Source organism: Microcaecilia unicolor, chromosome 3 (genome assembly GCF_901765095.1).
Source record: "Microcaecilia unicolor chromosome 3, aMicUni1.1, whole genome shotgun sequence".
In the NCBI taxonomy this organism is placed as follows: domain Eukaryota; kingdom Metazoa; phylum Chordata; class Amphibia; order Gymnophiona; family Siphonopidae; genus Microcaecilia; species Microcaecilia unicolor.
Genome location: NC_044033.1, coordinates 473,691,463 through 473,713,490, shown reverse-complemented (window position 1 = coordinate 473,713,490; position 22,028 = coordinate 473,691,463).

Below are 22,028 nucleotides of genomic sequence, written 5' to 3'. Positions count from 1 at the left end.
GTCCTGGGGGAGAAGAGGATCATTAATGTGGTTTGGATTTTTTTTAAGGAGCAGTATGTTTATTGTATTTGTATTTAGTAATTGTAAACCACTGTAACACTACGGTATAAATGTAGTGTATAAAATTAATAAATCCAATCCAACTTTTGAATGTTATCAGATATAAAAGTATTATGTTAATTAAAAAAAAAGCATCACTTGCAGCTTTTTTGCTGACCTTAATTTCAACATATTTGAGCTGCATTTAGCTGAGCATATATAATTACAGAACTACAAAAGAACTAACCATAGAAATGACTAAGTAACTGTCAAAATAAACTGGATAACATCTGGGGAGCATAAATACTAAGAAGCTAAATAGAGGATATTTCTGGATTATACTATTAAAAAACCAAAATGAATCAATTCCCAGGACCCGGACTGCTTACAGTACTTTAATTTATTACAGACAAAATGCTGGATTGTAGGTTCCCATAATGCATATTGTGACTCTGGGCAAGTCACTTAACCCTCCATTGCGCTGGTTCAAAATAAGTACCTGAATATATGTAAACCGCTTTGAATGTAGTTGCAAAAACCTCAGAAAGGCAGTATATCAAGTCCCATTTCCCTTTCCCTTTAATAATGAACAATCTGTCCATCAGCTGGTTCAGTCTCCCCTTCTTAAATTTTCTTGCTTTGCCCCAGGTTTGATTTGGATAGCACCTGGCTGTTTCCGAGAAAGTGAAAAGATAGTTTCCTCTCTCTTCCATAAGTTGTGGCTGCAAAGCCAGACAGTGATGATGGGGGCAACCTCTTCTGTAGTGAGCTTCAAAGTGGCAAAATTTCAAGCTCCTGTCTTACCTAGAAGTGCTGAAGGCCACTGTCCCACTGAACCAAATTTACTGTCTTGGGTCTAAAGTCAAGTGGGACACATTTTTCATGCCTTAAGACTGGGAGGGTTTTATAAAATAAGGGCTGACATGTTTATCTGTAAGTGTATGTGTGTATGGTGAGGGAGGCTTTCGTCCTTTGAAATTTCACAACCGAAAATCTTCCTTAAACCATTGACTAGTTGGGTCTTGTCTCCTTCAGCTTATGCAACAAAAGGATCTGGTCCTATGGATAAATAAACAAGAAAGCTTCCACAACAACTACTAAAGCCAAATTAAAATCAAACAAATGTCATATAAAAGTGTCTTAAATGTATCATATCTAAATGATGCATTAAAAACCTGGTCCTGGAATCACTCCAGCCAGTCAGATTTTCAGGATATCCATAATGAATATTCATGAGAGAGATTTACATGCAGTGAAGGCAGTGCGTGCAAACCTCTCTCATGAATATTCATTGTGGATATCCTGAAAACCTAAGTGGCTGGAGTGCTCTGATAGATAGATACAGACATATGAGAGACTTAATGACCTGAACACATACACCCTAGAGGAAAGGAGAAATAGGGGTGATAAGAAACAGATGTTCAAATATCTGAAAGGTATCAATCTAAAAACAAACCTTTTCCAGAAACGGGAAGGTAGTAGAACTAGAGGACATGAATTGAGGTTGCAGGGAGGCCAACTTAGGAATAATATCAGGAAGTACTTTTTTACAGAGAGGGTGGTAGATACCTGGAATGCCCTCCCATGAGAGGTTGTGGAGATGAAAACGGTAAATCAAAAATATATGGGATAAACAAAAAAGGAATCCTTTTTATAAGAAATGGATCCAAAGAAGCTTAGCAGTGATTAGATGGCAACACTAGTAACTGGGAAGCAAAGCCAGTGCTGGGCAGATTTCTATGGTATGTGCCCTAATCGTGCTGGACAGATTTGGATGGACTGAAGTGCGACTTCAATGACAACTTCATAAGTTTTAGAACAAGGACAGTGCCGGGCAGACTTCTATGGTCTATGCCCTGAAAATGGCAAGGACAAATCAAGATCAGGTATACATATGAAGTATCACATCATACCTTATGCTATAAGTTTATCTTATTGGGCAGGCTGAATGGACTGTACAGATCTTTATCTGCCATCATCTACTATCGGGCTCATTTTTGAAAGAGGATGTCCATCTTTCGATATAAAATGGAAGATGGACATCCTTCTCCCAGGGACATCCAAACCAGTATAATCCAAACCCGATTTTGGACGTCTGTAGCAGAACTCCATTGCAAGGACATCCAAAGTTCAAGGGGCATGTCAAAGGTGTAGCAAAGGCGGGACTTGGGCATGCCTAACACTTGGACATCTTTGACCCATACTCGAAAAGAAACAAGGATGTCCCTGATGAACACGTGGACGTTTTCACCCGGATCTGTTTTTGTTACGAATAAGGCACAAAAAGGTGCCCAAAATGACCAGACGACCACCGGAGAGAATCGGGGATGACCTCCCGTTACTCCCCCCATGGTCACTAACCCCCTCCCACCCTCAAAAAACATCTTTACAAATATGTCGTGCCAGCCTCTATGCCAGTCTCAGAAGTCATACTATGGTCCATGACAGCAGTATGCAGGAACCCAGGAGCACTTTTAGTGGGTACTACAGTGCACTTCAGACAGGTGGACCCAGGCCCATACCCCCCTACCTGTTACATTTGTGGAGGAAACAGCGAGCTCTCCAAAACCCACCACAAACCCACTGTACCCATATATAGGTGCCCCCCTTCACCCGTAAGGGCTATAGTAGTGGTGTACAGTTGTGGGTAGTGGGTTGGGGGGGGGGTTCAGCACACAAGATAAGGGAGCTATGTTCCTGGGAGCCACTTTCGGGCTTGCAGCAAGGTAGTAATAACATCATAGGCGTAACCCTTCTTCCTCAATCGTGCCCTCTCAAGAACCAGGCCATAAGACCAAAGTGGAAGTGATCCTCCATAAACACTGGACCTTGGTGCAACGAGCCTGTCTGTGGAGGAAGAGTCAGCCAAGGAGCGATTTGAAGATGGATGAGGTCCACATACCAAGGACATCTGGGCCAGTCTGGAGCTACAAGAACAACCTTTCCGGGGTGCCTCGCAATCCTGTGTAATGTCCTTCCCACGGGAGGCCACGGAGGAAACATGTAAAGGAGGCCATCCGATGGCCAAGGTTGTACCAGTGCATCCATTCTTAGGGAGTCTTTCTCCCTGAAGCGGCTGTAGAATTTCTGTGCTTGTGCATTGAGTCTGGATGCCATGAGGTCCAGAATCTGAAGGCCCCACTGTGTGCAAATGAGGTGAAACACAGTCTTTGACAGTTGCCATTCCCCTGGGTCCAGAGACACTCTGCTGAGGAAATCTGCTTGCAAGTTTAGTGAACCCACTATGTGAGATGCTGAAATCATTGGAATATTCAATTCCGCCCACTGAAAAAGAAGACACACCTCCTGGGCTAGAGATACATTCTTTGTTCCTCTTTGTCTGTTGAAGTAAGACACGGCTGTGACATTGTCTGAGAGCATGCGCATCGGCCTCCCGTGAAGAAGAGGCGCAAAGGCTAGTAGAGCTTTCTGGACAGCTCGAAGTTCCAATCTGTTGATGGACTAGGAAGCCTCCACTCTCGACCAACGGCCCTGTGCAGAGTGGTGGAGATAATGGGCTCCCCATCTAAAATGGCTGGGAACGGAGATGAGATCACACCAACTGGGAATCTGTAAGGGCAACCCCGCATGAGTGTGTGCAGGGAGAAGCCACCAAGTCAGACTCTATCTGTCTGGCTTGAGACACCCATGGCACTAGCTGGTCTTAAGCCCCAGCAGCCAGAGACTACCGGCTCAACAATGACAACTGTAGAGGGCGCATATGGAACTTTGCCTAAGGCAGAACATCAAAATTGCTGCTATAGAACCAAGAACCTTAGTATAATCCCACGCCCACAGGCATGGAAGAGAGAGAAGCCTGAGAATTTGCTATTTGAGCTTCAGCTGCTGATGGTGAAGCAGGAAAACCTTCCCTGCCTGGGTAATGAAGCACACTCCCATAAAAAGGGCTTCTTCCCTCCTCGAAATGAAGATTGAGTCTGAGGAAAGCTAGGTTTTTGAGTGGAAGCACTAGCCTTCCTTGGTCTATACCTCCACACTTCTCGAAAACAAGACTTAGCCACCCAGAGATGAGGCTTAGGCATGTCCTCAGGTAGCTGCTGGACCTTGGAATCTCCCAGGTCTTTAGCAATCTTTTCCAAATCCACACCAAAGAGTAGTTTCCCCTGAAAGGCAACTTCGCCAGACAAGATTTGGATGCCACATCAGTGGCCCAATGCCTCAACCATAGCCAGCACTGCACTGAAACAGCCAAGGATATACTCTTAGCTGATGTTCAGAAAATATCATAAAGAGCATCTGATAAATAGGACAACCCCACCTCTAGAGAAGGGAGACAGTCTGGAGGCAAGTCCAACATGGACAATTGTTGAATCCACGATAAAGAAGCCCTGGTTACAAAAGAAGAAGATATTTCTGCCTGAGAATTTAATGCAGCTAGTTGAAAGGCAAGATTCAAGGAAGCCTCGAGCTTGCAGTCACGCATATCCTTTATTGCAGTGCCGCCTACAGCAGGACAGTAGTACGTTTAGTAGCCTGCCATAATAAGAGCATCTAACTAAGGCAGAGCAAACTGCTCTAAATCAGACAGCAGAAGGGGATATAATTTGGAAATAGTGTGAGCCACCTGGAGGTTAGAATCAGGGGTCTCCCATTGAGCTGCAGTGAGCTCCTGCATAGCCTCATGAATGTGGAAAGATATAGGAGGTCTCTTAGTACCTGACATAATAGATGGAGTAGGACCAGAGGACTGAGAAGCAGGGGAAGAAATGTTTAAAACCTCCACAAATTTTGTGAACAATAAAGGCAAATCCAAACTCAAAAACAGTCTAGCTACAGTAGGATCATCACCCCCGTCTGCCTCTGAAATGTCCAAGTTAGGGCCATCAGCAGAAGTAGGACAGTTACAATATACACATAAAACCTTCTCTGAGTCCCTAGGAGGAACATTCTCCAAATCCTGTTTCTTAGAAAGCTACTCCTTAAAAGCAAATTGAGGAGAAAAGGAGAGGCAGCTTAAGCTGACTTTAATAAAAAGGCCTGATGTAATAAAAGAAACAAATTCAGGCGAAAACAGCAGGGAAGAAATTTCTACTCCAGCAAAACCAACATCCCGGGACAAGGTAGCGGGTGAGGAACCTACTGACAAAATGGCAACCGAAGCCTCACGGAGCACAGGAGCTGTTGGTGCTGAGCTCGCCAAAACCGGCATCAGAGTGGGGCCACATTGAACTCCCAGAGATGGAGTACTGACGGCCAAAGTATGCAAAAGTGGCATGTCCACAAAAGTAAAGGAAAGTGTGCAGGAACTGGTAGCTGAGAGTTTACCCTCGCAGAATGCACAAGAATGAATAGGCTCAGACAGAGACTAGATTTACACCTGAGGCACATGATATTCTCAACCCCAAACTCAACTGAACCTGCAAGCAAGACAGAAGGCCACACAGAAGTCACCACAGCGCACAGGAGCTGCTATCCCACCTCTCAGAGATAGAGAATACTGGCTTGGTTGCTAAGCGCAGTAGCTTATGAGGCACAGCTCATTAGAATTCTCTATCTCCACCTGCTGGTGGATGGTCACAACCCAATTTTCTGGACTGATTCTTGGGACGTAAATGAAATGGATTTTATTTGTTGACATATTTATCATTACCAGTCATGGTCAATACCAGTAAATAAGGAATATTAAGAAAAGTGAACTTCAATTAATCAGCCACTCACATTGTTATGCATTCTCTGTGGACAAATCTACCAAATACCAGAGGAGTATTTCTTTTCTATGTTATGGTTTTTATGTATTTGTAGGACTCCTGAAAGAGTTACAGATAATCATGATAAAAATTTAATAATTGATCTGTTGACAGCATGTACTTTCTTCTTAACAATATCTACTATAATAAAAAGCACCTCCAACATTCTGAAGCTGACTCCGTGGCAGTGAAGGGTTTGTAGGGTTTGTGCTGCCTGTAACGCTGTATCCATCTCCTGTCCTGATGTTAGCGTGCTTCCTGGTCACAAGCAACACTGACCAACTACACGATAGCAGCACAAGGCACACCAACGGACTCAAAGAATAGCGCAACCCTTGTGCCCGGACACAGATTCACACACAGAACTTCACCGAAGCAGAAAGACATCCGGCCTCAAGACTGCCGGTACCGCCGGGTAACCCCCCCCAGAGACACACCTCCTCTCTCCCCTGCACCCCCCTCCAGCCACCCATGTCCAGCGACCCTCCTCTCTCCCCTGCCTCCCCTCTCTTCAGTCGCCCATGTCCAGCGACTCTCCTCTCTCCCCTGGCCCCCTCCATCCACCCATGTCCAGCGACCCTCCTCTCCCCCATATGCAGCAAACATCCTCTGTGCTGCATCCATGTGCAGCATCTCTCCCCTGCCCCCTCCATCCATCGTAGTGCAGCAATTCTCCTCTGTCTGTTGACCTCCCCCCCTACATGTGCATCAACTCTCCATTCTCCCCTGGCCTCCTCCCCCCTCCTCCTCACCCCCTCTCTCCCCCTCCCCCTCATCTCAGGACCCCTTCCTCCTCCCCCTCTCTCTCGTCTCAGGACCCCCTCCTCCTCCCCCTCTCTCTCATCTGAGGCCCCCAAGGGCCAAGACATACAAGGGCGGCTTCCAAGACTTCAGCAGAAGTCTCGGCGGCCATTTTGAAGAGTGATCCAGCGACCCTCCTCTCCCCCTGCAGGGGAGAGAGGAGGGTCGCTGGACATGAGTGGATGGAAGGGGGGTCAGGGGAGAGAAGAGAGTTGCTGGACATGGGTGGATGGAGGGGGGTCAGGGGAGAGAAGAGAGTCGCTGGACATGGGTGGATGGGGGGTCAGGGGAGAGAAGAGAGTCGCTGGACATGGGTGGATGGGGGGGTCAGGGGAGAGAAGAGAGTCGCTGGACATAGGTGGCTGGAGGGGGGGCAGGGGAGAGGAGGGTCGCTGCACATGGGTGGATGGAGGGGGGGCAGGGGGAGAGGAGGGTCTTTGGACATGGGTGGCTGGAGGGGGGATAGGGGGAGAGGAGGGTCGCTCAGCGGGGGAGGATCAGCACTGGCAGCAGGCAGGCAAGACTGGGGATCTTTCCTGCCTGCCCCAAATAATTCGCTGGACAACCAGGGACCGGGTGGTTGCCTTCTTCAGGTGCTTGGGGGAGGACAGCCGGCTCGCCCTCAAGAACAACCGGTGTCCAGATCCGCAACTTGAGTGCCTCCTTCCGCGAAGGGCTGGCCTTCTGCACCCTGCTGCACCGCCACCGCCCCGACCTCATGTGAGTACCGACCGAGAAAGGGAAGGGGAATCGCTGTAAGAGTGAACCCCACACGGGGAAGTGGGTGAGGCTCTGCTGGCTCGGAGTAGGGCTGTGGCACCTCTGCTCTGCCCGACTCCAAGCATCTTCCCCCCAAATACTGACCAAGTTCTGAGATGTGAGGGGGGTGGGGGTCCTGAGATGAGAGGTGGGGAGGGGGGCCTGAGATGAGAGAGAGGTGGGGGCCTGAGACGAGAGAGAGGGGGAGGGGGTCCTGAGACGAGAGAGAGGGGAGGAGGAGGGGGTCCTGAGACGAGGGGGAGGGGGAGAGAGGGGGTGAGGGGGAGGGAGGTGAAGAGGAGGGGGAGGGGTGAGGAGGAGAGGGAGGAGGCCAGGGGAGAATGGAAAGTTGATGCATATGTAGGGGGGGGGAGGGCAACGTACAGAGGAGAATTGATGCACCACGATGGATGGAGGGGGCAGGGGAGAGATGCTGCACATGGATGCAGCACAGAGGATGTTTGCTGCATATGGATGAATGCAGGGGAGAGAGCATAATTGGTGCACACGGGACACACACTACACTCACTCACACAGACAGACAGACAGACAGACACACACATTCTGTCTCTCAATCACACACTGTCTCTCAATCACTCACTCTCTCTCTCACTCTCTGACACATACTCATTCACTCTCTCACATACGCACTCCTAACATTTCCCTTAAAAACATAATTGCCATTACAGGACAACCTTGCTAGCGCCCGTTTCATTTCTTTCAGAAACGGGCCTTTTTTACTAGTATTTTAAATAATACCATTAAATCTAACCTTGATATCTCCATGGGAGAGATTTTATCTTCTGAACAAATTTGTTTAGCGTATTATACACTCTGCATTTGGCATTAATTGATATGCAAGTGCATATGAAGCTTGCGAACTGCTTTAGATTTAAGAGAGAAGAAAGACTGATAACTTTAATTCTAACCTTCAGTTTTAAACCTGTCTTTGAATGAAGCATGACTAAGTTAAATTAAATACAGCTTTTGTTATCTTCACTGCTGTGACACATTTTTAAGCTTCAGTGAATATTCTCATCTAGAGAATATTCTTTGATAGAATTTCTGGTTTTAAAAGATTTAAAAAATATACATCCTGAAAAGATGCAACTGTATTAAATTGGGTGCACAAATTGACTTAAGGAAATCCACATTTAGGGGTCCTTTTACTAAGCTATGGTAAGCACTAGGGTGTGCTTAATGCAGTTTAAATGGCTTACAGTGGGATGCGCTGAGGCATCCCGCGGTAATTTTGCAATCTGAATGTGCAAGCCAGGAGCTAAAAAATAATTTTAATTTTTTTGTAGAGTGGTTGTTTTTGCACTAACTAGTGTGTCTGCATTACTGTGCGCTAACTAATTAGCACTTCATTAATGCGTGAGCCCTTATTGTCTACAAAATAGCTAGTGGTAAGTGCTCACATGCTAATTTTTGTTAATGGCCTTTCACTAATGGCAACATTAGATTGTTAGCTCTGTCCAACAGGGACTGTCTCTTATATATTTAGTGTACTGCACTTCATATGTCTGGTAGTGCTATAGAAATGATAAGTAGTAAGTAGCATGCACTAATCAAGACAGACAAACAGGGCAAATAAGGGATAAGGGAATTACTACAGACATGGGTGAATAGAAGTTAGGAGTTCAAAGCAGCCTCAAAAATGTGGGCTTTTAGCCTAGATTTGAAAACGGCCAGAGATGGGAAGTCTATTCCAGGGGTAAGGTACAGCAAGATAAAAGGAATAGGTAAATCTCTCTTATCTGCACCCTTCTCCTCCACTGCTAACTCCAAACTCTGTTCCTTTTATCTTGCTGCACCATATGCCTAGATCTCCTGAGCTGGGACGTCAAACTCCATCTCTGGCCCTCTTCAAATCTAGGTTAAAAGCCCACCTTTTTGATGCTGCTTTTTACTCCTAACCCTTACTCACTTGTTCAGTACCCATGTTTAGTGCCCATGTTTTATCATTCCTACCTTAGTAATCTCGTATGCCTTATTTATCCTGTTTATCTGTCCTAATTAGATTGTAAGCTCTGTCGAGCAGGGACTGTCTCTTCATGTCCAGTGTACAGTGCTGCGAATGTCTAGTAGTGCTATAGAAATGATAAACAGTAGTAGCAGCAGTAGAATCGAGTTGGCAATGGAGGAAAAGGGTACAGACGAGAGAGATTTACCTAATGAGCAGAGTTCCTGTGGAGGAGTGTAGGAGGACATAAGAAAGGAGATGTAGTAAGAAGCTGCAGAGTGAATGCACTTGTAAGTCAATAAGAGGAGTTTGAACTGTTCGACGTTAACTTCAGAAATTTTAGTACAACAACAGTGCTAGGCAAACTTCTACGGTCTGTGCCCTGAAAATGGCAAGGACAAATCAAACTCAGATAAATATATATATATATATATATATATATATATATATATATATATATATATATATATAAAGTATCACATACCATGTATAATGAGTTTATCTTGTTGAGCAGACTGGAAGACCTGTACATAGACTAGGTTACTATTGGGCTCATTTTCAAAAGAGAAGGACGTCCATCTTTCGACATAAATCGGAAGATGGACGTCATTCTCCCAAGGACGTCCAAATCGATATAATCGAAACCCGATTTAGGACGGCTCCAACTGCACTCCATTTTTTTTTGTAGTTAATTTTGTCATGCGGTGCTGTCCGTATATTGAGGCATAACATGTATTGTTTTATACCTTGTAGTTAATTCTGGTTTGCTGTGCTTTCCTGTCATGGATTGGAGTTCCATTGTCTGTTTTATTGTACATATAATGTTGTAATGTTTTCTTTTTACAAATTGTAAACCGTTCTGTTTTGCAGTTGCAATAAAATACGGTATATAAATTGACGTAAATAAATAAAAAAATAAAATAAATCGCAAGGATGGCCAAAATTCAAGGGGGCGTGTCAGAGGCTTAGTGAAGGCGGGACTTGGGTGTGCCTAACACTTGGACGTCCTTGACCCATAATCGAAAAAAAACAAGGACGTCCCTGACGAACACTTGGACGTTTTCACCCAGACGTGTTTTTATTACGACTAAGGCACAAAAAGGTGCCCGAAATGACCACACGACCACCGGAGAGAATCGAGGATGACCTCCCGTTACTCCCCCAGTGGTCACTAACCCCCTCCCACCTTCAAAAAAACATCTTTAAAAATATGTCATGCCAGCCTCAGATGTCATACTCAGGTCCAGGACAGCGCATGCAGGTCCCAGGAGGTTTTAGTGGGTACTGCAGCGTACTTCAAACAGGCGGACCCAGGCCCATACCCCCCCTACCTGTTACATTTGTGGAGAAAACAGCGAACCCTCTAAAACCCACCAGAAACCCACTGTACCCACATATAGGTGCTCCCATTCACCCGTAAGGGCTATGGTAGTGGTGTACAGTTGTGGGTAGTGGGTTTTGGAGGGCTCAGCACACAAGGTAAGGGAGCTATGCACCTGGGAATAATTTATGAAGTCCACTGCAGTGCCCCCTAGGGTGCCCGTTGGTGTCCTGGCATGTTAGGGGGACCAGTGCACTACAAATGCTGGCTTTTCTCATGCCAAAATTGCTTGCATTAGGACGTTTTTGACATGGAAATCTTTGGTTTTGAAAATTGCCGAAAGTCAGAAATGTCCACGTCTAGGGACGACCAAATCTAGAGACGTCCAAATGTAAGGATTTGGACGTCTCTGATGGTATTTTCAAAACGAAAGATGGATGTCCATCTTGTTTCGAAAATATGGGTGTCTCCGTCCCTCCATTTCGCTGTTTTGCAAGGACATCCAAATCGCAACTTGGACATCCCTTTCGAAAATGCTCCTCCACGTGGAAATGGTTAGGGAGCCAATGAAGTGTGTTGAGGTGAGGCCTAATACGAACATAGTAAAACTGGCGGTATATGGCCATTAATTTGGAAAAAGGGTCCGGGGGGGGGGGGGGCGGGTTCTTGGCCCAGGCAGAGTCAATGGCCAGTGATGGGTCCCGTCTGGCTCTGGAGTCAGTTCGTGACTTCTTGGGGGAGGGGGGGAGCCAAACTGTTTGTGAACTCCCCCAATGCTGCTCGCCTGGGTTGTGCTATTTCCCGGACAGGCATGAGTTACAGAATGGCCGGATTTGGCCTGTGCAGGGGAGGCTCTGAGCATGCGTGCCTTTTCACACATGTATGGTAATGCTCCTTGGCCAGTGCTAGACCCAAAGTGAAGCTGGAGCCTCAATTTTTGAGGCACCCTGGCAGGAGTTTCATGGCTGCCCCAGTAAATCACAGTGCTTTATGCTACCGCGGGGGGACCTCCAGGACTCGGAGCAGTGATAGAGGTCGAGTGAGGACCTTCTGGGGACCAGGTAAGGAGTCTGGTGGCTCAAGAAATTGTTTAGATTATTTTTAAAATGTATTGCTTGGTCCCATTGAGCTGGCACTTAAAGGGTTAATTTTTGATGAAGTTGTTTTGTGGTTATGGCCTCCTGAGAACCTCTTTAGGTGGTCTAGTACTTTGAAATGTTTTGAAAAAATTATTTATGTGATTAAATGAGAAGGTTTTAGTCTGGGCCAGTTCTGAGCTTCAAATTTTGTTTTCTTGAGTGGGTGTCGCTAGGGCATGTGCGTAGGGCAATAAAGAAGTTTATTAGAGTGATCGTCTCTGGTTTTATGGGGGTTTTGATAGATATTTATGAGAAAAATGTGTGAACTTTACTAAAAGTTTAACTTCTCTATTATTTCCTATAGAGAAATTATTTTTCAAAATGGAGATTGTGAAAAAGTCTAATTAGGGTCCATGCCTCAGAACATCCCATGATCCGAGACCTGATTGGCTAGCAGAGGCCAGCTGGTGTCTCAGAGTCACTATCTTCCTTAGCAACAGCTTGCTTGGGAGTGGGGAGAGGGGCTGAAGACACTGAAAAGTGAAGACCTGTGTGAGAGAGTTCTGACTGTGTGATAGGATTTCTGAGCAGAAAAGTGGTTGAAAGTGAGTTTTTCTCTAAGTGCTTTAGTGCTGAGTGAAGGTGAAGTGAGCTGAAAGTGAAAGGTCTGGGATTTGTTCAGGAAACATCTGAAACAGATTTTTTTTCCTACTTGTGTGCTGTTTGAAAGTTTTACAGTTAAGACTGAGGAAGAGAAACCAATTGTGTAACTGAATGAGACAGGTTTATTTAAGTGGATTAATCCCAGTTAAGCCACTAGGAAAACTGGTTTCCAAGGCTTAAGGTTGGGCCTGGAGTATTGCAGCTTGTGTGTTCTGCATGATTTTCTAGTGTGACAGTGTGGGAGTTTGCACCCTTTTGGAGAGACCGAATAGCTGTGGGCAGTGTGACTGCAGTGTAAAAGAAGACTGCTCTTCTTAGTCAGGGTATACAGTAAAGAATAGGACAATTATTTAGAGTTCCAAAATTATCATTTATTTTGTTAGCTAGGAGCCCCAGTAATCCATGTGCACTAGCCAGAGCTGTTCCTGGTGTTAGACAGGAAGAAAGTATTTTTTAATTGATTTACTTTAAAGTGTGAGGTAGTAGGTTCCAAAGCTTGAAGAAAAGAACTTGAGCTCCAACGGTTAAGCAAGGTGAACAAAAGAAGCACAAGGAAAGACCAAAGTAAAGAAAAGTCTGCACCTCCATGTACAGCAAAAGAAAGGACATTGAGAAATCATTTAATTCACGAAATTTACCTTTTCTAGAGACTCATTCTACATATCTGCACCTGAAAGACAAAATAGATCACAAGGAATCGATTCTTAAGATAGACACTACAAAGGAAATTTGTAGCTATAGAGGAAGAGAAAGAAAATAAGATAATTTGGTCAATACTTATCTGATGGTTTCACTATTGTTCAAAAGCAATACTATTGCACCTGTTAAAGAAATTTAAGTTGTTAGTTAAGTGTTCTACCAGAATAATTGTTTGACTATATGTTTATGCAACAAAAGAACCAATTTTGTTAACTTGAACACCTTTTCTATACCCCTAATTGGGTTTAAAATAAAACCAAGTAACTTACACTTACCATCTGTCTGGTTACTGGGTCTTAAAGTCCTTTTAGTTTTCATTTCTCTCCATAGTTTAGGACTTTGGAGACGAGGTTAGTTTGTCTATGAGCTCAGGGGTAAGCTGTGAGTTGGAGGTATTCGGCCATGGGTAATGGTAGAGCTCACAGGACTCAGACGCTACAGAAAGGTGTCAGTTTCTCTCAGTCTAACTGGCTAACTCTGTATAGCTCCTGCCTCTGTGTCAGTGTCCCTCATGTACTGTACATTGTATCATGTGTGGAACAGTTCTTTGATTGGATGAGCTGGGCAAACACTTCTGGCATGAAGGATGCACGTGGACAGTAGATGGTAAAGCTTGAGTCCACTAGGATCGCAGAGCAAACCAGTTGGTAAATATCATTAGCTTTGTAGGAATGCCTGTGCAGATGATATAATGAGGCTCCTGGCCTTGGTGATGGCCTTATCAGAACTGGCAGTCTGGGGCCTTCTAAGATGGTCAGCAAGATTACAAAAAACCAGTGCAAGTGTAAACTACATCCCTGCAGCTTTACACCAGAGAGAGAAAATACAGATGTCCCTTGGAATGCCAGTGTCCAGTGCTGCAGGAAGTGTTGTAACACCCATGATGGTACTGTCCTAAAAAGATGTTTCCTGGCCTAGTCAGAGTTTGATTTAATGCTAAGAATCCTGAAAGGGAACTTTAAAACAATACAGGAACGAAAGACCTTTGAAGTCAGAATGATTAAATATTTTGACACCCACCAGACCGGACTTAACAAAGATCTTGGTTTTCTAGCCCATTATAAACCATAAAATTGTACTGCTTTGTCACCCTCCTGTCTCCATGCATATCTCCCTGCCAATCTTCCTGTTGTTGCAGGAATTGATGCATGAATTTTATGATACTTCAGAAGTCAGACAGCACACCAGAATGAGAGAGAAATCTTCTTTATTTGCCAGCAAACAAAGTAGAACATCAGCATTAAGTCTCTTCTTCTCTTTCTCAGCTCTCTTTGTCTCTCTCTCAGCTCTCTGTGTCTTTCTCTCAGCTCTCTGTGTCTTTGTGGCTTCTGTCTCAGCTGCTTCTCTTCTTATGCTGTCTTCTCCTTCTTCTGTCTGTTCCTTCTGTCCTTCTCTTTCTTCTGAGCTCCTTCTGACGTAACCTGCTTCTTCTCCCACTTAAATACAGTTCTATCTAGCCTAGCCTAGCCCCCTTACTCTCCAATTGGTTAAGGAATAGATTGATTACCTTGCCTCAACCAATCAGCTCTATACAAATATCAGTTACATAGGTTCCAGACATCCTAAACTGACCTGTGACCTGGGGCCCCTTACACCAGACATTTGGGCTCCAGTCTCTTACATGTTATTATGATTGATTTCTCATATTCCTAGTACTAACTGCTAACTAAACTCTGGCATTCATTAAAGGGGTCAAGGGCCAATCTTACTTAATAGCATACATATCAGGTTATTACTTTCAAGACCATTTCTACATTTTACCTATAATTAATCAAGGAGAAGAGAGCTGACTAGTCCTGACCTCTTTCACCTATCAGCTTATACATTGAACCAGCCAGAACTGCAGATAACTTAAAACACATGTTGGCCTCTTCACTGCAGTCCTTGCTTAGAACGTCAGACAGAGAGTTGAACAAACATTCCACACAGAATTATTAATTTACACAGAATACAGCATATTCTAAAGTAAGCATCCTTATAAAACATATTCTACATATCAAGAACTTCTAAATTCTAATCTATTGCCTCTCTCTAAACAGTATTTCTGCCTAATCTTTAAACTACAATATGTCATATGTCTGGCTCATTCCTTTGTTCATTCATAATAATATCCCCTCAAGATTTAATAGTATACAGATGTGCCAGCTAGCATTGGCAATTCACAAGGGTGAAAGAAATTCCTGTCTCTGACCTTTCTAACCTTTGGCTCGGCAAGCTAGACATTGAGTAATTAACCTGAACCATCTGGCATTCCTTCACTTACAGAGTGAAAGTTAGAATTAACAAATATGATTTCTTATATATATTATGCCCATGGCTGCCTCATTCCCCCCTTTGAGACTAAAATCAGCTTATGCAGAGATAAGTCTCACTACTCAAACTCTGGAGATTATAGTGATCCTAACTAGGAATAGACTTATGAACCACCATTACCCTACTTGTTAAGGTCCGACGGCATACTGCCGAAGCACATGAGGCCAGGAAACAAAACAACAACCCTGCTAAAATTAAGACTATTAGGGAAATAAACAAAGGACGTATCCAGGAGGTCAATGACCACCACCAGGAGGTAAGGTCTAATCCTCCTCGGTAATCCTCCACATTAAGGCTGGCCAACTGTAGGACTTTATCCATGGCATGCCTAACTACATGCGTCCTATTTATGACAATAGTACAACACTCTGAAGAATTTAGCACTGTGCAGAGACCACCCTGGGCTGCAAAGAGATAGTCAAGACCCATACGGTTATACCGAGAAACTATACTTAATTCATTAATTTGATCCTGCAATGCATTGACTACCACATTCAGCTCATGAACTAGAACATGAAGTAGGGATTGAAGTCTCCGGGTAGCCATACCTAGTTCAGTAATACCCGCTACCGGGCCCCCAATTGGAATCCAGGCCGTGGCAGAAAGGGCTACAAGTCTCTTTTTAGTCAGAGGATAAGTAGAATTGATATACTGGAGGGCTAATTCAATCGCCTCATCCTCTGTGGCAACGGAGGAGGGTAAGGACAAGGCCTCTCGCTTAGAGCGGTGCGGGGATGGTGGCTTGAGAAGAGGAATAACTTTAGGAAAATAATTCAAGGTTACCAATACACAAAAATCATATGTGGGGGGAAGAATCATGTGGAGGACATTATCACAGAGCCAGTAATGACCAAGGAGAGGGCGACGAAAGTTCCCAATAAATGTAGGCACAGGATGGAGATTAGGATGCCCATAATGCGAGCCCCTATCCCAGGGGGAACGAAGAAGAAATGGAGACTTTGTACACCATAGGTGCCAATCCCCAATTGTGACAGACCGCTCATATGATGCAACCCCTTCATACCCCGGGGACTTATGAAAGTAGAAAATAGGATGGGACACTATAGTCTTCTCAGTAGTATAGTTAGGAGCCAGATAATCACCTTGGTCATAATCTGCAGGTATGGTAGTAGGGCACATAGGAGTACCTGGAGAAACTACCCACACAGGTTCCTCCTTCTCTGGGAGAACATTAGTATAGTTACAGGGAATGGGAAGAACAGTTGAGATGTCTCTTGTTAAACAAAACACTCCAGAAGCTGGATAGGGAGACGTAAAAACTGGCCTTAGAGAAGAATCAGAAGGGGAAGTAGCATTATAAAAGGACCACCAAGTATAATCCTGGCTCCAAGGGCCTGAACTCGAAAAGTAGGGAGGTATAAGAGCTGGGAGTTGCACAGGGACAGGAACAGCTGGGACATCTGTAGTATAAGGAGAAAATCGGGAACACACAATACAAGGGGAAGTAATCTTTGCCTGGCTAATTAGTTCCTGGACAGAGTGTAACCAAAGGTTGGAGCGAGTTGGGGTATTAGGAACAAGGAGGCAAGGAGTAGAAAACAACAAAAGCATCCAAACTACTAACATTTTCTTTCTTCCTAATCTAAAACAAATACAGCAAACTAATTAAGCAATAATATTTCAACAGTCTGTGCTAATCACAGATTACTCTCATATAATGTTCTCAGTCTTTGAGTTCTTATACCAGTTGGGATAAACCCTCAACTGACAAGGATCAAGCTCTCAAATTCCAAGAAAGCCAGAATCTGGACAGAAAGAGTCTCAGTGTGAAGCCGAAGTTCAGCAGCTCCTGCAGTATGCAGTTGACCCTTCTTTTCAGCTAGTAGATTCTTTGGTTCGGGTCAAGCGCAACTTCAATGGCTCCGCTGGATCTCTTTCTGCTCTCCACTGTCTAGGCTCCGTCTGATCCGTGCTGGGCTCAGTCTGGTCAGCAGACTTAATTCGAGACCAATGGACCCATGGAGTAATCCCTGCGACCTTCACAGCTGCAGGGGTAGAAAGCAAAACAGTAAAAGGTCCTTTCCATCGGGGCCCCAAAGGCTGGAGCCTCCAGTCTTTCACCCAAACTCTATCCCCTGGCAGGAAGGAATGTACCTGAGCCTGGAAGGGGACAGGGTTTATTTCTCTCACATAAGACTGAAGCTCAGAAATTATCTTGCCCAAGAGGGCTACCTGCTCCTGTACCTGGGCAGACCCTAAAATCCCTATGTCTCCCTTAATTCCCTGCAAAATGGCTGGGGGCTTCCCATACACAATTTCAAAGGGAGAGAGGGCTGTTCCTTTAGTTGGAGTGCATCGGAGGCGGAAGAAGGCTAGTGGCAGTGCCTGTGGCCATTTCAGTTGGGTTTCCTGACAAATCTTTGCTAGGCTATTTTTCAAGGTTCTGTTTGCCCGCTCAACCTGCCCTGAACTCTGGGGACGATAAGCACAATGCAATTTCCAGGTAATGCGCAATGCGCGGGACAGGGCCTGAAGTGTAGCTTCAACAAAGGCGGGCCCATTATCTGAACCTATAGCCAGGGGCAGTCCATACCTGGGGATGACATCCCTAAGGAGGGCTCGAGCTACTTCTGTGGCTTTCTCAGTGACTGTAGGATATGCTTCCACCCACCCAGAAAAGGTACAGACCATGACCAAGAGGTATCGGAGCCTACCGCTCCTGGGCATTTCTGTGAAGTCTATAACTAAAGACTCAAAGGGTGTTAGTCCTCTAGACTGAACTCCTGGTGGAATACGGGGTCCCTGACGGGCATTATTCTGGGCATAGAGAGTACATCGGGCAGAGGCAGTGGCAACCAGACTATCCAATCCTTCCAGCACCACTACTCGACTGAGTAGGCGGGCTAGTGCTGTTTTCCCTAAGTGTGATAGGTCATGAGCTTGAGACACTACAGGCCAAGCTAGGTGGCGTGGCACCAGAACTCTGGTATCAGGGAGATGTAACCAGCCATCAGGTCTCCTTACTGCACCTTCCTCTTGAGCCCATTTCTCTTCCATTTGGGTATACATAGGCGTCCATTCTTGCAATCGAATTTGGAACAGGGGAGTCACAGTACTTGCTGGGGGTCCTCGAGCAGCTTCCTTGGCCACCCGATCAGCATGGCGGTTCCCTCGGGCCACTGGAGTATCTATCCTTTGGTGTCCCCTGCAGTGAATGACAGCTACCTTCTTAGGGGCCCACACAGCCTCTAGCAGCTGAAGTATTTCAGGTCCATACTTAACAGGTTGGCCTGCGGCATTTATGAGTCCCTTTTCCTTATACAAAGCTCCATGAGCGTGTAAAGTTGTGAAGGCATACTTGGAATCAGTATAAATGTTGGTTACCAGTCCTGCTGCTAGCTCCAGAGCTCGTATGAGGGCCACAAGTTCTGCTTTCTGGGCTGAAGTTCCTTGGGGCAGGGCTCTTGCTTCTATCACCTTGTCTTCTGTCACCACAGCATAGCCTGCCAATCGCTTGGAGTTCTCCACGTAACTGCTTCCATCTGTGAAATAAATTACATCTGGGTCCCTCCACGGAACATCTTTAAGATCTGGTCGACTGGAGTACACTTCATCCATGGTTTGGATACAATCATGATCCGGAGGTCCCTCAGATGCTGGCAAAAGAGTGGCGGGATTGAATGTAGCCACTGTTTCCAGGTGTATCCGTGGATTCTCACACAAGCTAGCTTGGTACTTAACCATGCGGTTATTTGTAAACCAGTGGTTGCCCTTATACTCCATGAGGGTAAGAACTGCGTGGGGGACTTTAACAACCAGTTCTTGCCCCAAGGTCAGCTTGTCAGCTTCCTGGACCAGTAAGGCTGTTGCTGCAATGGCCCTCATGCAGGCTGGCCATCCTTTAGCCACTCCATCCAGCTGTTTAGACAGGTATGCAACAGGCCTCTGCCAGGATCCCATCATCTGGGTCAGCACACCCAGAGCAACCCCCTGTCGCTCATGGACATACAATGAGAAAGGTTTCTCCACATCAGGAAGGCCTAACGCAGGGGCTTGGAGTAGGGCTTTCTTTATGGCAATGAAGGATTGTTGAGCTGTAGGTCCCCATTCAAATGGTTCCTTTTCACCCCCCTTTGTGGCTTGGTAAAGGGGTTTCGCCATCAATGCAAAATTTGGAATCCAAATTCTGCAGAATCCGGCTGCTCCCAGAAACTCCCTAACTTCTCTTCTGGACTTGGGTTGAGGAATTGCAGCAACTGCTTGCTTCCTACTGACATCCAGTCTCCGACTTCCCTGGGAAATACAGAAGCCCAGATACTTCACTTCTGACTGACAAAGTTGGGCCTTTGAGCGTGAGACCTTATAGCCTGCATCCAAGAGTAACTCCAGCAATTCTCTGGTAGCCTCAAAACACTCTTCCTGAGTCACTGCTGCAATCAGGAGGTCATCTACATACTGGAGTAAAACTCGCCTGGAAGGCTCAGATTTAAAAGTCTTAAGGTCTTGTCCTAGGGCAGTCCCAAAAATAGTGGGGGAGTTCTTGAACCCCTGTGGCAGGCGGGTCCATGTATACTGAAGCTTCCTTCCTGTTACTGGGTTTTCCCATTGAAAGGCAAAAAGCAGTTGACTGGCGGGGGCCACCCGAATACAAAAGAAGGCATCTTTTAGATCTAGTGTCGTGAAATGGGTAGCTCCAGAAGGTATCAATCCTAGCAAGACATATGGATTAGGCACTACAGGGTGTAATGAAATAGTGGATTTGTTAACCACCCGTAAATCTTGGACTGGCCGGTAGTCCTCAGTCCCTGGCTTCTGAACTGGCAATAGTGGCGTATTCCATGGAGACTGACAAGGTCGAATAATTCCATGGGATAACAGACGATTCAGGTGTGCTTGGATCCCTTCCAGAGCCTTTCTGGGAATTGGGTATTGGCGAAGATGGATTGGCCGGGCATTTGGAAGTAAGTCTACATGGACAGGAGGAATATTTCGGGCCAACCCTGGGGGATTATCTTCTGCCCATACCCCACTGACCTGAAAGCTATCTGCCAGGGGTAGGTCAACTTGGCCATGTGACTGATGCAGCCGCCATTCTTCTTCAAGAGGGCAGCAGAAACTCAATATACCCTTAGGGCTGGATGTCGGGGGCTGAAAGGAGACCGAAGTCTGGCCATCAGAGTCAAAGGAAATTTGGGCCCTAAGCTTGGACAGCAGGTCTCGACCTAACAAAGGGATTGGACAGTCTGGCATATACAGGAATTCATGAGTGACTGTGTGTGAGCCTAATTGGCATCTACGGGTCGTCAGAAAGGGCCTCCGGTTCTGCACCCCCGTGGCTCCCACCACTCGGACAGTTTTTCCAGACACAGGCGCTATTCGCTCCGTCACAACAGAATGTTCAGCTCCTGTATCAATCATGAATGGAATTGAGCGGCTCCCTATAGTTAACTTGACCATAGGTTCCTGGGAGCCCAGTTTGTAGGAACCCGGTCTGTCCTATTCGTCCCATTCTGCCATCTCGGCTATCCCGATGATGTCAGATTCAGGAGGCTCATATCTTCCCTCTCGAACTCGGCCTCGGCTTCCTCGATCTCCTGGTCCCCTTCTCAGTCCCTGGCGCCTCTGGGGGCATTCATCTTTCCAGTGCCCTCTTTCCTTACAGTAGGCACACTGATCCCTCTCCAATCTTGGTCTGGGATTCTCCCCCCTTGGCCGGGATTGATTGAAGGAATCTCGGGGCCTGGCTGGTGGTCCGGGGTCCCACTTTGGCTTCCCATTAGCTAGAGGTCGACCTCGATTAAGGGTGGAATTAGTAATGGCTGCCGCTAAAAGGTCGGCCTTCTTCTGCATCTTCCGGTCAGCCTCTCGGCGCACCTCCTGATCTCTATTAATGAAAACCTTGGTTGCGATCTCAATTAGCTGGGTGGTATTCATCCCTGCGAATCCCTCCTGACGCTGCAACTTCTTCCGGATATCTGGCATACTCTGGGCCACCAATGCACTATTCACCATTCTCTGGTTTTCTAGGGCTTCAGGGTCAAATGGGGTGTATGTTCTGTAGGCTTCAATTAGTCGCTCTAAAAAGGCCCCAGGGGATTCAGTTGCCCCTTGGAGAATTTCAGAGACCTTTGCCAGATTAATGGGCCTCTTTATGCCTTTCCTCATACCTTCCAGCAAGTCCCGGCAATAGCCAGACAACAGTTCATAGTGCTGCTCATTATTTGGATCCCAAACTGGAGCTGCGCGAGGAAACCGAGCTCTAACCCATTCCTCTAGGTTCTGTGTCCCCTCGGGGGCACGCGCTCGCGTTATGGCCTCAGCATTTTGCAAAATCTTCCGCCTCTCCTCAGTTGTGAAGAGGGTCAGGAGAAGTTGTTGACAATCAGTCCAGGTTGGGTTATGGGTGGCCATAATGCTAGCCACTAGGTCCACCACTGCCTGAGGCTTTTCAGTATAAGAGGGGTAATGCGTCTTCCAATTCAGGAGATCGGTGGTTGTGAAGGGTACATACTGATAGGCCTGTGCCTGTATAACCTGACCCTGATTATTAGGATCCGGTCGAGTGGTAGTTACCTGACGAAGTGGCAGAACTCTTGAAGAGGTGGGGATGGAACCTGAGGTAGAGCTAGGAGCTACCCTCCTATCATGCTCAAAGGTGATTGCAGCAGGTCTAACCCATTCAGGGGAGGTGTGTTGAAACCCTGAGGGATGGGGAGGGG